General features: G+C 46.1%; 11 non-coding genes across 11 annotated transcripts; all 11 read right to left on the reverse strand.

The window, feature by feature from the left end:
- Positions 1 to 8,493: 8,493 nt before the first annotated feature.
- On the reverse strand, positions 8,494 to 8,567 carry trnat-ugu (transfer RNA threonine (anticodon UGU)). Its single transcript has one exon. It is a non-coding gene; the product is annotated as a tRNA-Thr (tRNA).
- Positions 8,568 to 8,725: 158 nt separating this feature from the next.
- Positions 8,726 to 8,799, reverse strand: trnat-agu (transfer RNA threonine (anticodon AGU)). The gene has a single exon. It is a non-coding gene; the product is annotated as a tRNA-Thr (tRNA).
- Positions 8,800 to 9,256: 457 nt separating this feature from the next.
- Positions 9,257 to 9,330, reverse strand: trnam-cau (transfer RNA methionine (anticodon CAU)). The gene has a single exon. It is a non-coding gene; the product is annotated as a tRNA-Met (tRNA).
- Positions 9,331 to 9,777: 447 nt separating this feature from the next.
- Positions 9,778 to 9,851, reverse strand: trnat-ugu (transfer RNA threonine (anticodon UGU)). The gene has a single exon. It is a non-coding gene; the product is annotated as a tRNA-Thr (tRNA).
- A 100-nt stretch (positions 9,852 to 9,951) lies between these two features.
- On the reverse strand, positions 9,952 to 10,025 carry trnat-agu (transfer RNA threonine (anticodon AGU)). Its single transcript has one exon. It is a non-coding gene; the product is annotated as a tRNA-Thr (tRNA).
- Positions 10,026 to 10,481: 456 nt separating this feature from the next.
- On the reverse strand, positions 10,482 to 10,555 carry trnak-cuu (transfer RNA lysine (anticodon CUU)). The gene has a single exon. It is a non-coding gene; the product is annotated as a tRNA-Lys (tRNA).
- Positions 10,556 to 10,990: 435 nt separating this feature from the next.
- On the reverse strand, positions 10,991 to 11,064 carry trnat-ugu (transfer RNA threonine (anticodon UGU)). Its single transcript has one exon. It is a non-coding gene; the product is annotated as a tRNA-Thr (tRNA).
- Positions 11,065 to 11,231: 167 nt separating this feature from the next.
- On the reverse strand, positions 11,232 to 11,305 carry trnat-agu (transfer RNA threonine (anticodon AGU)). The gene has a single exon. It is a non-coding gene; the product is annotated as a tRNA-Thr (tRNA).
- Positions 11,306 to 11,760: 455 nt separating this feature from the next.
- On the reverse strand, positions 11,761 to 11,834 carry trnat-cgu (transfer RNA threonine (anticodon CGU)). The gene has a single exon. It is a non-coding gene; the product is annotated as a tRNA-Thr (tRNA).
- A 948-nt stretch (positions 11,835 to 12,782) lies between these two features.
- Positions 12,783 to 12,856, reverse strand: trnat-ugu (transfer RNA threonine (anticodon UGU)). The gene has a single exon. It is a non-coding gene; the product is annotated as a tRNA-Thr (tRNA).
- A 171-nt stretch (positions 12,857 to 13,027) lies between these two features.
- Positions 13,028 to 13,117, reverse strand: trnar-ucu (transfer RNA arginine (anticodon UCU)). Its single transcript is given in 2 exon segments — positions 13,028 to 13,063; positions 13,081 to 13,117. It is a non-coding gene; the product is annotated as a tRNA-Arg (tRNA).
- Positions 13,118 to 13,684: the final 567 nt, after the last annotated feature.

Consider the following 13,684-nt stretch of genomic DNA (forward strand, 5'->3'; position numbering starts at 1 on the left):
TCAGCATATTTTAAACAGATTCTTAAATTTGTAATCCCACACTTGCCAGGTTTTTGGTAGGAGAAGGAAAGACATTGCCTGATTTGCAAGCTTTGCTGTCTCCCTCTGGTCCGAGTGCCAGTTCTCCCGAAGCTATCATTCGCTCTGTAGGGGATCTGTTAGAGAAGACAGGCAAACATCCCAGTGATAATGTCTATAGGCGATTGCGCACTTATTCTGGCACTGTCCCCACACCTCAAGGAGAAGAAACGTTAGATGGCTGGGTTGATCAAGCCCGAATGATGATTGCTGAGTGTGAGTGCTCCGAAAAAGAGAAGAGGAGAAGGATTGTAGAGAGCCTAAAAGGGCCTGCATTAGAGATCATCAAGGCAGTACGATTCTCTAACCCTGAGGCTAGTGCTATACAATATATAGAGGCACTAGAAAGTACTTTCGGAACGTCTGAGTCAGGTGAGGATTTGTATTTTGCCTTTCGCCTTTTAAGACAATGTTCTGGTGAAGCCTTATCAGATTTTCTGCGAAGAGTGGACAAAGCGTTAAATAAGGTAGTGCAGAAGGGTGGAGTGTCTCCACAAATGGTAGATCGGGTCAGGGTGGAGCAATTGATTCGAGGTGCAGTTGAGTCAGACCTAATGCTTCTCCAGCTGAGGCTTAGGGACAGGAAAAATCAACCGCCAACCTTTTTGACTCTTCTGAATGAGATTAGAGAAGGTGAAGAAAACGAAGCTGCTAGGCAGAAAATAAAAGCTACCGTAAAGACTGTTCAAAGTCATGAAGAAGGGAAACTTAGTTTTTCTGTGGTGAGAGAGTTAAAAGCAGAAATTAAGGATCTGAGAACCAGGTTAGGACAGGGGACCTCAAATGTGTCAGCTGTTTCTACGAGGCTGGAGTCTGGGGCTACTTCTACTAAAACACGTGTTGAAGCATCCCGGGATATGGAGGTGCAAGCGCTAAAAGAACAAATACAGCAATTGCAGCAGAAGATTAGTGTTATGAGTGTAACGCATAGCCAGCAGTTAGAGCAGACTCAGAGACAACCCAACCCTACGTCTCTGCAAAGGAGAGGTAGATCTAATCCAACTCAGGAAGACTTCTTTCGCTATCGATGTGGAGAAGATGGACACATCGCAACAAAGTGCAAAGCCCCTGAAAATCCCACAAAAGTGATCCAAAAGCTAGTCCGTTCACTAAGAAAAGCTAAGAGTGAAAGAAGTGAAACACTAAGTGACATTAATAAGGTAGGAAAACCTGAGTGTTTTTCAAAGAAAAGTCAGATCGATGTCCTGGAAACAGCTTGTCTCCCCAAAGGACTGGTGGGACCTACCTCCACTGTGTCCCTGAAACTTAATGGACATCCCTGTAGACCTCTCTTGGATAGTGGATTCCAAGTCACCATTGTGTTTGACTCTTGGTATTCTAAATACTTGCCTGGTGTTCCAATACAACCACATCAAGGACTATCTATATGGGGGCTTAGTGCATCTAATTATCCATACAAGGTATATATTGTGTTGGATGCCTCTTTTCCCACTTCTGATACTGACCTGGAGGAAACCCTTTCAATTCTGGCGTTGGTCTGTCCTGAGCCCCAAGGACCCCAGTCAGTCCCCGCAATAATTGGGACAAATGCCAGTTTTTTTTCACAAGGTTGGTTGCTCTAGCAGAGGAGACCAGCTCGTCTAAAGTAGCCCACAGCTTCAGGATCAATTCTCCTTACCAGGACCTGTGTTATGTGAGGAGACCGAAGCTAAAAGTCCATGCTGACTGTTCGGAGGGAAGAATCAAGTGGGTAGGACCAGGTGTGTTGACAGTGCCTTCACAAAGTGAACTCCAAGCTATATGTCAAGTAGAGTGTGATAGGCCCTTACAAAAGGACATCTTCATGATAGAAACTTCTGCAGAGGACCAATTGCCTTCAGGTCTGTTCGTTCCTCCGATGGTTTTAACTTTAACAGAGGTAAATTTGAATCATCTGCGAGTGCCTGTACACAACAAGACCTCTAAAGACATCTCTCTTCCACCTGGGACTGTAATTGCACAAGTATATTCGATTGACACTGTTGCTGTAGCTCAAGAGGGGGAAAATATTCCTACCATCATTAACCCAGAATTATTTCAGTTTGGAAACTCCCCTGTTCCAGAAGTCTGGAAAAAGAGATTACGCCAGAAGCTGGCAGAAAAAGGAAATGTGTTCTCTTTGAAAGAATGGGATGTAGGAGTGGCAAAGGGGGTAGAACATCACATTAAACTGAGTGATCCTAGACCTTTTCGAGAACGGTCTCGTTGCATTGCACCCACAGACATTGAGGATGTTCGAAGGCATATAAAAGATCTACTTGCCGCAGGTATCATTACAGATTCCCGAAGCCCTTACGCATCGCCTATTGTTATAGCTCGCAAAAAGAATGGGGCTGTTAGGATGTGTATTGATTACAGGACACTTAACCAACGAACGATTCCTGATCAGTACACTACCCCGAAGATTGACGAAGCCCTTGATTGTCTAGTTGGCAGCAAATGGTTCTCTGTCCTTGATCTTCGTAGTGGGTACTATCAGATAAAGATGGCAGAAGAAAGCAAGGAAAGGACTGCATTTATTTGTCCACTGGGGTTTTATCAATTTGACCGCATGCCACAGGGAATCACAGGGGCTCCAGCCACTTTCCAGCGGTTAATGGAAGACCTCTAAAGACATCTCTCTTCCACCTGGGACTGTAATTGCACAAGTATATTCGATTGACACTGTTGCTGTAGCTCAAGAGGGGGAAAATATTCCTACCATCATTAACCCAGAATTATTTCAGTTTGGAAACTCCCCTGTTCCAGAAGTCTGGAAAAAGAGATTACGCCAGAAGCTGACAGAAAAAGGAAATGTGTTCTCTTTGAAAGAATGGGATGTAGGATTGGCAAAAGGGGTAGAACATCACATTAAACTGAGTGATCCTAGACCTTTTCGAGAACGGTCTCGTCGCATTGCGTCCCGCAGACCCTGAAAACCTTACGCTCTTTTCTAGGGTTTTGTGGGTTTTACCGCCGGTTCATTAGCAACTATTCGGCAATTGTAAGACCCCTGACAGAGCTGACAAAAGGTTATGCCCCTGTTAAAGAGAAAAAGAAGGGCACTTCGGAAGAGAAAAATTATTTAAAAGAAAAGGAACCATTTGGAGAGCGTTTGGACCAAGAGTGCGCCAATGCATTTACCAACATAATTTACTGTCTCACTCATGCATTATTCGGTACATACATCCGGTATTAGCTTTTGCTGACTCTGAGAAACCGTATGTCCTCCATGTGGATGCCAGTTCAAAGGGATTAGGGGCTGTTCTAAATCAACAATACCCTGAAGGACTGAGGCCTGTAGCTTTTGCTGACTCTGAGAAACCGTATGTCCTCCATGTGGATGCCAGTTCAAAGGGACTACGGGCTGTTCTAAATCAACAATACCCTGAAGGACTGAGGCCTGTAGCTTTTGCTAGTCGAAAGCTGAATGCTGCCGAACAGCACTATCCAATTCACCAACTGGAATTCCTTGCACTGAAATAGGCAGTAGTGGACAAATTCCACGACTATCTATATGGTGCTAAGTTCATTGTAAGAACAGACAATAATCCCCTCACATATGTCTTGACCAGTGCTAGGTTGAACGCAACTGGACATAGGTGGTTAGCTGCTTTAGCTACATATAACTTCAGTTTACAATATAAACCGGGCAAGGATAACATGGTTATCACTGATGTGTTGTGTTGTGTTGTGATGCACGACACTGATGTGTTATCACGATACCCGACAAGTGCAGTTGTTGCCGATGAGTGGAAAGAAATACCAGAGTCGGCTGTGAAAGCTGTGTGTCAAGTGGCCAGTTGTTCTCAAGGGAATGAGTCTTCCGCCCGGCTCATTGATCAACTGGGAGTCTCTCCACAAATCATCCCACCACTATATGTTTGCCCGGTACAACTTATCACTGATCAGACAGATGGATTCACAGTGGCAGATCTAAGATATGCGCAAGAACAAGACCCAGTCATTGGCTATATGAAAAAAGAAGTAGAGTCAGGAAGTATACTTTCCATGCCCAAGAATTCAGATCCAACTGTGACACTGATGCAAAAGCAGGGCAAAAATGTAATAGTCAGACACCATCTTCTCTATCGAAGGACAAAAGATGAAGCTGGTAAAGAAAAATCACAGTTGGTTCTACCTAATAAATACCACCCTCACGTGATGAAATCTTTGCACGATGATTCTGGACATCTTGGAGTGGAAAAAACAACGGAACTCATAAAAAAACGGTTCTACTGGCCAACAATGACAATTGACATTGAGCTGCATGTGAAAAATTGTGGGAGGTGTGTTGCTAGGAAGACACTGCCTCAGAGATTTTCCCCCTTAAACCAAATCACTAGCAATGGCCCCTTAGATCTAGTGTGCATTGATTTTCTATCAATTGAGCCTGACTCAAAGGGAGTTGCAAATGTTCTGGTTCTAACTGATCATTTTACCAGATATGCCCAAGCGTTCCCTACAAAAGATCAGAAGGCCTTAACCGTTGCTAAAGTACTGTGGGAAAAGTTCTTTGTGCATTATGGTCTACCAGCCAGGATACATTCAGACCAAGGAAGGGACTTTGAAAGTGGTCTGATTAAAGAGCTGTTGGGAATGCTGGGCATTCGAAAGTCCCGTACCTCACCTTACCACCCACAAGGGGATCCTCAGCCTGAGAGGTTTAATAGGACACTCCTGTCTATGCTGGGCACCCTTGATCCAGCTCAAAAGAATCGTTGGAGCCAGCATATCACTCAGTTGGTGCATGCATACAACTGCACCAAAAATGAGGCAACAGGCTACTCCCCGTATTACCTCCTATTTGGGAGAGAGGCGAGACTGCCAGTAGATGTATATTTTGGCCTACCACTAGATGAGGGAGGAGAGAAAACTCACATACAGCATGTCAAAAGACTAAGAGAGGAACTGCAGAAAGCATACCAGTTGGCTGCTGATGCATCTCTGAAAAGCCATCAGAGAAACAAACGGTACTATGACAACAAAGTGAAACATCAAGTCTTGGAAAAGGGAGATCGAGTTCTCATTAGGAATCTTGCTCTGACAGGAAAACACAAGTTGCAGGATAAGTGGAAATCCTTACCCTATATCGTGGTTGAGCAACTAGGGAACTTACCGGTGTACACACTAAAACCAGAAACAGGAATGGGAGGTGTAAAAACGCTTCATAGAGATCATTTACTCTGCATTGGAGATCAAGTGAGATTTCCTGTCCCAGACACTGGAAAAGAAGTGGTAAAACCTCCAGTAACACGATCAAAAACTGCAAAGAAAGAACAGATAAGGAGGGAGAGAGAAACGGGCAAAGAAACTCCAAGTTTAGATATTTCCTCGGAAGACGATGATGAGAATGGATATTATTATGACTGTCCTTACAGGACTAGTAAACTGACTAAACCATTGTCTTTAGATTTTTCTGAGCCTGTAGTGGAAGAGGAGGAAAGTGTACACAGTGGTACAGAAAATAATCATTCTCCTAAAGAAAGTAGGGAAGAGAATCAATTACCAGATCGCAGAGAAATACAGTGTAGACGTTCTCCCAGAAGGGAGATAAATACTATGGAAAGTCATCCAAAATGAAAGGTGAAACCGGTAGTCAAGTTGAGTTACAATGAGTTAGGGCAGCAGTCAGATCAGCCCTTGTCCATTGCTTATGGAGGGATGCTCATACGAGTTGAAGGTATGTCTGACAGGAAAAACACTTGTAGCACCGTTTGGTATCATCCATTGGCTCAATGTGCTAATTGTGGCCAAGCAACCATCAATTCGCCTACCGTAACTACTATAAATAAGTTAGCAATTTAGTGGGGTCTCATGAGGACATGAGATTATAAGAAGGGAAAGGGTGTAACCTGGGTTAAAATGTGTAAATTTCATAAGGTGCAATTAAGGTAATTAATGTGTATGTTGTGTTTAGTGCAATTCACAGCTTGCCATACATATTAATCACGACTCCTTTAAAATTATTTTGGTTTATAAGTGTGGTTGCAATGCACTGCTAAAAAACGTGGTGTTGACAAGCAAGTTTTCTATCCGTTCATTTATTGGGTTAGGAATAGTTAATCCCTCCTTGTAGAAAGGAATCATGCCAGCGATTGGCTGTTATGAGGAAGAAGGCGTGATGATAACATACTAAGTCAGTAGAAAAAATGCAGTAATCCAGATCGGATTGATTTGCTTTGTTATTGTTTGTTTACTAACAAATCGTTAGTAAAGGAATTTAAACCTACTGCGTGTGATTATTTTAGGAAGGACCATATTTTTGTTTGAGTTTCTTACAAAGAGACAGATCGGAATACGTCCATTTTGCCGCGATTGCTGTGACGAACGAACGAGACTATCGAGGCACGCATCTTCAGAGAACATATAGGGTCTTACGCTGTATTGAGACAGATCAGAATACGTCCATTTTGCCGCGATTGCTGTGACGAACGAACGAGACTATCGAGGCACGCATCTTCAGAGAACATACTAGGGTCTTACACTGTATTTCTAAGACGATAGTGGTTCCAGATGGATAATCATCATTAATTGTGATGACTAACCAGATAGCACTCTGAATCACCGTGAGGTTCAGAGTTCCTCTGGCAATGGGGAACACCCGGAGCAGTGGACTACTTCAAAGGAGAATGCAAGGGAGTAGGACAATCGTTACCGAGCCTGGCAGACAGCTGATGGACTCTCAGGTATTTGATTTAATTTAATTTTGCTCTTCGGAGTGAAGGGGCCAATTCTGAGTTTGCTTAAGTGGCCGCAACGCACGCCAGCAATGTTTCAGGCCTGCAACGGGGGTGTGCGCACTTAAGAGTAAAAGAGTGAGTGTTTGTGTGTGGGCCCACGATTATTTTCTTCAGTACCAATTAAAAGAGGATCCTCACTAATGTGTTCAAGTATACTAATGCTGTGATTTGTTGATTTGGGTTGATATCTAAATGGTAAATACTTACCAGGGGTAACATACTTATTTGAGTGTGTACTTTTAAGTGAGGGAGATTCATTTGTACTCTGGTATTTGCAAGGACAATATTGTATGTAAGCTAACTAAACCTTGCCTACCTTGTTGGTATTAGGATTATTCAGGTAACTTATTTGTGTGGGAAATTGTGATTTTTTTTTGTTATTATATTTGTTTATTTATATATATATTTTTTTCCTCTATTGCAGTTTGCAACATTTACTGTGTTTCTAAATAAAATTGTAATTTCCTCTGGGGAAGAGAACTGATTAGCTTCCTTAATTTGGTGTTTTGATTTCAGTTAGTGGTTTGGTTAAATACAGAGTTTGTTTCCTATCCATCGCCCTGCACCAGTGCAGATTATTGTTAAATTGGGGTAAAAGGGAGGTCTTATAATTAGTCGAGAGACACTTCAAAAGAACCCGTGTGTTCATCCTAAAGAGCTCTAGAAAGGCAACATCTGAGAGTAGGGTGTTACACTTAATCTATGAATCATATAGAAAGTTTATTAGTTGCTGATGTAGTAATCATTAATAAATGGTTTAGTCCTTCATGAGTTATAAATTAACTTGTGATTATCTGTGCATTCGTTAAGCATGAATTAATGCATATTTGTGCACCAGTATTGTAAGTGTTATACTGGTGCACATTAATTTTATTGATAAAAGACTCGCTTATATTGCAAATATTGGTCAGAAGTTAATCGATGACCGTTATCTTCTTCTCCAGCCGTAATCCGCAAGTCTCCGGGGCTTCTTGACGTTAATTGATCTACTTGTTGTAACTATGAAGAATCACGGATGCGGAACGTGCGCTGATTGGCCAATTACTTGTTGTTACTGGGCGGAATCGTGGTTGCGATACGAGCGCTGATTGGCCAATTACTTGTTGTTACTGGGCGGAATCGTGGTTGCGATACGAGCGCTGATTGGCAAATTACTTGTTGTTACTGGGCGGAATCGTGGTTGCGATACGAGCGCTGATTGGCCAATTACTTGTTGTTACTGGGCGGAATCGTGGTTGCGATACGAGCGCTGATTGGCAAATTACTTGTTGTTACTGGGCGGAATCGTGGTTGCGATACGAGCGCTGATTGGCCAATTACTTGTTGTTACTGGGCGGAATCGTGGTTGCGATACGTGATTGGCTGTCATAACAAAGAATAACCACGACCTACAGGTGACATGAAGCGCCACAGAGCCTGCCCAAGAGCCTGAAAATGTCTCTTCTGGGTTCGTGCCTGACCAATGCTGATAGGTCACACGCTCTGTGAGCAGGAAGGACAGGTCCTCGGGCCTCTGCACTAGGGATGCACCGATACCATTTTTTCCAGTACTCGCCCGATACCGATACTTAGAGCTCGGTATCGGTATCGGTGCATCCCTACTCTGCACAACTGAAGTGTGGCTCAAAAAGCAGAGGCACCATCAAGGCCACCTGTCCAAGAAAAAGCCCATAGAGAAAATCCACAAGTTGAAAGGCACCGCTGGGATTCAAACCCAGGATCTCCTGTTTACAAGACAGGCACTTTGACCAAATCAGCCACAGCGCCCAGCTGCATTAGCCCAGGCCATCATTCTTCGGCAGAAGCTGAGGGGTGGTTTGCAAATGAAACGGCCTACTGGCCTTGCGCTCGTCTACAACCCCTTTGCATTCCGTTCTCGGAAAGAAAAGCTGGGCTCCCCTAGGAGGAGCCCGCTTTCTCCCAAGAGGCACAGCTGGGATTCGAACCCAGGATCTCCTATATACTAAACAGGCGCTTTAACCAACTAAGCCACGGCACCACCTACAAGTACTCATACTGGGAGGGTGAGTCAGAGGATCAAAGCATCCAGAGAAGAGGTCAGAGACTCTCGGGCAAGGCACTGGACAGCTTAAGAGTGTTTGTTGGTTAAGGCTAGCAGGGATACAACAAAGACTGCTGGATATGCGCACATCAATTTAGTGTAATTTTTCTTACACTGTACAACTATAATTACTTTTTTGGCATTTTTTTACGGGGTAGGTTTAGGGCTGGAGTAGGTCTAGACATTAATAAAACACAATTGCATAGGTAGAAAAAGCAATTTATTGTTAGCTTGCGGTTTTTGCTGTATCCCTTCTAGCCACAACCGTGTTTTTTAGCAGATAAGATGGGGCAGTTTGCTAGCGGAACCGCCTGCTGCCTTTGCACTCCTCGCTACCCCTGTTCAGAGTCCGATCTCAGAATAGCATGCTCTTGACGCATGCGAGCACTGCCAAAGGCACCGCTGGGATTTGAACCAAGGATATCCTGTTTATGAGACAGGCGCTTTAACCAACTAAGCCACAGCACCAAAAGACACGCACAGCCTCCGGGAGGGCGGCTCAGAGGATCGAGCCATCCAGGGGTGAAGCCAATGGTCCGCAGGCCTGGCCCTGGACAGCTTAAAACAGCTTATTTACAACTTTCTGTTGCCGGAGTGCAACAGTGTGCAGTATAAGGCTTAACAAAAAGCAAAACTCCACAATTCTGGTGGGACTCGAACCCACTACCTTTGAATGGCCTCATCGGGCAATCTAAAAGGCCAATGCTCTATCCATTGCGCCGAAGAACCTGCCCAGGAGTCTGAAAATTTCTCCTCTGGGTTCGTACCTGACCAATGCTGATAGGTCACACGCTCTGTGAGCAGGAAGGACAGGCCGTCGGGCCTCTGCACAATTGAAGTGTGGCTCAAAAAGCAGAGGCACCGTCAGGGCCACCTGTCCAAGAAATAGCCCATAGAGAAAATCCACCAGTTGAAAGGCACTATTGGGATTCCAACCCAGGATCTCCTGTTTACAAGACAGGTGCTTTGACCAGCTAAGCCACAGCGCCCAGCTTCCCTGGTGCCTTAGCCCAGGCCATCATTCTTCAGCAGAAGCTGAGGGGTGGTTTGCACTGGGCTCCCCTAGGAGGGGCCCGTTTTCTCCAAAAAAGGCACCTTTGGGATTCGAACCCAGGCTCTCCTGTTTACTAGACAGGCACTTTAACCAACTAAGCCACGGCACCACCTACATGTACTATTTCTGGGAGGCCGAGTCAGAGGATCAAAGCATCCAGAGAAGAGGCCAAAGACTCGCAGGCAAGGCACTGGACAGCATAAGAGTGTTTGTTGGTTAAGGCTAGCAGGGATACAGCAAAAACTGCTGGGTATGCGCACGTCAAGTTAGCGTAATTTTTCTTACACTGTACAACTATAATTACTGTTTTGGCATTATTGTACGGGGTAGGTTTAGGGCTGGAGTAGGTCTAGACGTTAATAAAACAATTGAATACGTAGAAAAAGTAATTTATTGTTAGCTTGCGGTTTTTGCTGTATCCCTTCTAGCCACAACCGTGTTTTTTGGCAGATGAGGTCGGACAGTTTGCTAACGGAACTGCCTGCTGCCTTTGCACACCTCGCTACCCCTGTTCGGAGTCCGATTCTCAGAAAAGCATGCTCTTGACTCATGCGAGTACTGCCAAAGGCACCGCTGGGATTCGAACCAAGGATATCCTGTTTAAGAGACAGGCGCTTTAACCAACTAACCCACAGCACCAAAAGACACACACAGCCTCCGGGAGGGTGGCTCAGAGGATCGAGCCATCCAGCGGTGAAGCCAATGGTCCGCAGGCCTGGCCCTGGACAGCTTAAAACAGCTTATTTACAACTTTCTGTTGCCGGAGTGCAACAGTGTGCAGTACAAGGCTTAACAAAAAGCCAAACTCCACGATTCTGGTGGGACTCAAACCCACAATCTTTGAATGGCCTCATCAGGCAATCTAAAAGTCCAATGCGCTATCCATTGCGCCGAAGAGCCTGCAAATTTCTCCTCTGGGTTCGTGCCTGACCGATGCTGATAGGTCGCACGCTCTGTGAGCAGGAAGGACAGGCCGTCGGGCCTCTGCACAATTGAAGTGTGGCTCAAAAAGCAGAGGCACCATCAGGGCCACCTGTCCAAGAAATAGCCCATAGAGAAAATCCACCAGTTGAAAGGCACTATTGGGATTCAAACCCAGGATCTCCTGTTTACAAGACAGGTGCTTTGACCAGCTAAGCCACAGCGCCCAGCTTCCCTGGTGCCTTAGCCCAGGCCATCATTCTTCAGCAGAAGCTGAGGGGTGGTTTGCAAATGAAACGGCCTACTGGCCTTGCGCTCGTCTACAAACCCTTTGCATTCCGTTCTCGGAAAGAAAAGCTGGGCTCCCCTAGGAGGGGCCCGTTTTCTCCCAAAAAGGCACCGTTGGGATTCGAACCCAGGCTCTCCTGTTTACTAGACAGGCGCTTTAACCAACTAAGCCACAGCACCAGCTACAAGTACTGTTTCTGGGAGGCCGAGTCAGAGGATCAAAGCATCCAGAGACGAGGCCAAAGACTCGCGGGCAAGGCACTGGACAGCATAAGAGTGTTTGTTGGTTAAGGCTAGCAGGGATACAGCAAAAACTGCTGGGTATGCGCACGTCAAGTTAGCGTAATTTTTCTTACACTGTACAAAAATAATTACTTTTTTGGCATTATTGTACGGGGTAGGTTTAGGGCTGGGGTAGGTCTAGATGTTAATAAAACAATTGAATACGTAGAAAAAACAATTTATTGTTAGCTTGCGGTTTTTGCTGTATCCCTTCTATCCACAACCGTGTTTTTTGGCAGATAAGATGGGGCAGTTTGCTAGCGGAACCGCCTGCTGCCTTTGCACTCCTCGCTACCCCTGTTCAGAGTCCGATCTCAGAAAAGCATGCTCTTGACGCATGCGAGCACTGCCAAAGGCACCGCTGGGATTCAAACCCAAGATCTCCTGTTTACGAGACAGGCACTTTAACCAACTAAGCCACGGCACTAAAAGACACTCACAGCCTCCGGGAGGGCGGCTCAGAGGATCGAGCCATCCAGCGGTGAAGCCAATGGTCCGCAGGCCTGTACCTGGACAGCTTAAAGCAGCTTATTTACAACTTCCTGTTGCGGGAGTGCAACAGTGTGCATTATAAGGCTTAACAAAAAGCCAAACTCCACAGCTCTGGTGGGACTCTAGCCCACAACCTTTGTATGGCCTCATCGGGCAATCTAAAAGTCCAATGCGCTATCCATTGCGCCACAGAGACCGCGAAGTTCTCCTCTGGGTTCGTGCCTGAACAATGCTGATAGGTCACACGCTCTGTGAGCAGGAAGGAGAGGTCCTCGGGCCTCTGCAAAATTGAAGTGTGGCTCAAAAAGCAGATGCACCGTCAGGGCCACCTGTCCAAGAAATAGGCCATAGAGAAAATCCGCCAGTTAAAAGGCACCGCTTGGATTCGAAGCCAGGATCTTCTGTTTACAACCCAGGTGTTTTGACCAGCTAAGCCACAGCGCCCAGCTGCCCAGGTGCATTAGCCCAGGCCATCATTCTTCGGCAGAAGCTGAGGGGAGGTTTGCAAATGAAACAGCCTACGGGCCTTGCGCTCGTCAGAGGTCCTCGGGCCTCTGCAAAATTGAAGTGTGGCTCAAAAAGCAGATGCACCGTCAGGGCCACCTGTCCAAGAAATAGGCCATAGAGAAAATCCGCCAGTTAAAAGGCACCGCTTGGATTCGAAGCCAGGATCTTCTGTTTACAACCCAGGTGTTTTGACCAGCTAAGCCACAGCGCCCAGCTGCCCAGATGCATTAGCCCAGGCCATCATTCTTCGGCAGAAGCTGAGGGGTGGTTTGCAAATGAAACTGCCTACTGGCCTTGCGCTCGTCTACAAAACTTTTGCATTCCGTTCTCGGAAAGAAATCTGGGCTCCCCTAGGAGGGGCCCGTTTTCTCCCGAAAGGCACCGCTGGGATTCGAACCCATGATCTCCTGTTTACAAGACAGGCGCTGTAACCAGCTAAACCACGGCAACAAAAGACACGCACAGCCTCCGGGAGGGCGGCTCAGAGGATCGAGCCATCCAGCGGTGAAGCCAATGGTCCGCAGGCCTGTACCTGTACAGCTTAAAGCAGCTTATTTACAACTTTCTGTTGCCGGAGTGCAACAGCGTGCAGTATAAGGCTTAACAAAAAGCCAAACACCACGACTCTGGTGGGACTCGAACCCACAACCTTTGAATGGCCTCATCTGGCAGTCTAGAAGTCCAACGCGCTATCCATTGCGCCACAGAGCCTGCCAAAGAGCCTGGAAGAGGCACATGAAAATTCCTCCTCTGGGTTTGTGCCTGACCAATGCTGAGAGGTCACACGCTCTGTGGGCAGGAAGGACAGGCCCTCGGGCCTCTGCACAATTGAAGATTGCACCACAGAGCCTGCCTAGGAGCCTGAAAATTTCTCCTCTGTGTTCGTGCCTGACCAATGCTGATAGGTCTGACGCTCTGTGTGCAGGGAGGACAGGTCGTCGGGCCTCTGCACAATTGAAGTGTTGCTCAAAAAGCAGAGGCACCATCAGGGCCACCTGTCCAAGAAATAGCCCATAGAGAAAATCCACCAGTTGAAAGGCACTATTGGGATTCAAACCCAGGATCTCCTGTTTACAAGACATGGGATTCGAACCCAGGATCTCCTGTTTACAAGACAGGTGTTTAGACCAGCTAAGCCACAGCACCCGGCTTCGCTGGTGCCTTAGCCCAGGCCATCATTCTTTGGCAGAAGCAGAGGGGTGGTTTGCAAATGAAACGGCCTACTGGCCTTGCGCTCGTCTACAACCACTTTGCATTCCGTTCTCGGAAAGAAAAGCT

The sequence above is a fragment of the Sinocyclocheilus anshuiensis genome, unplaced genomic scaffold (genome assembly GCF_001515605.1).
Source record: "Sinocyclocheilus anshuiensis isolate Anshui unplaced genomic scaffold, SAMN03320099.WGS_v1.1 scaffold2360, whole genome shotgun sequence".
In the NCBI taxonomy this organism is placed as follows: domain Eukaryota; kingdom Metazoa; phylum Chordata; class Actinopteri; order Cypriniformes; family Cyprinidae; genus Sinocyclocheilus; species Sinocyclocheilus anshuiensis.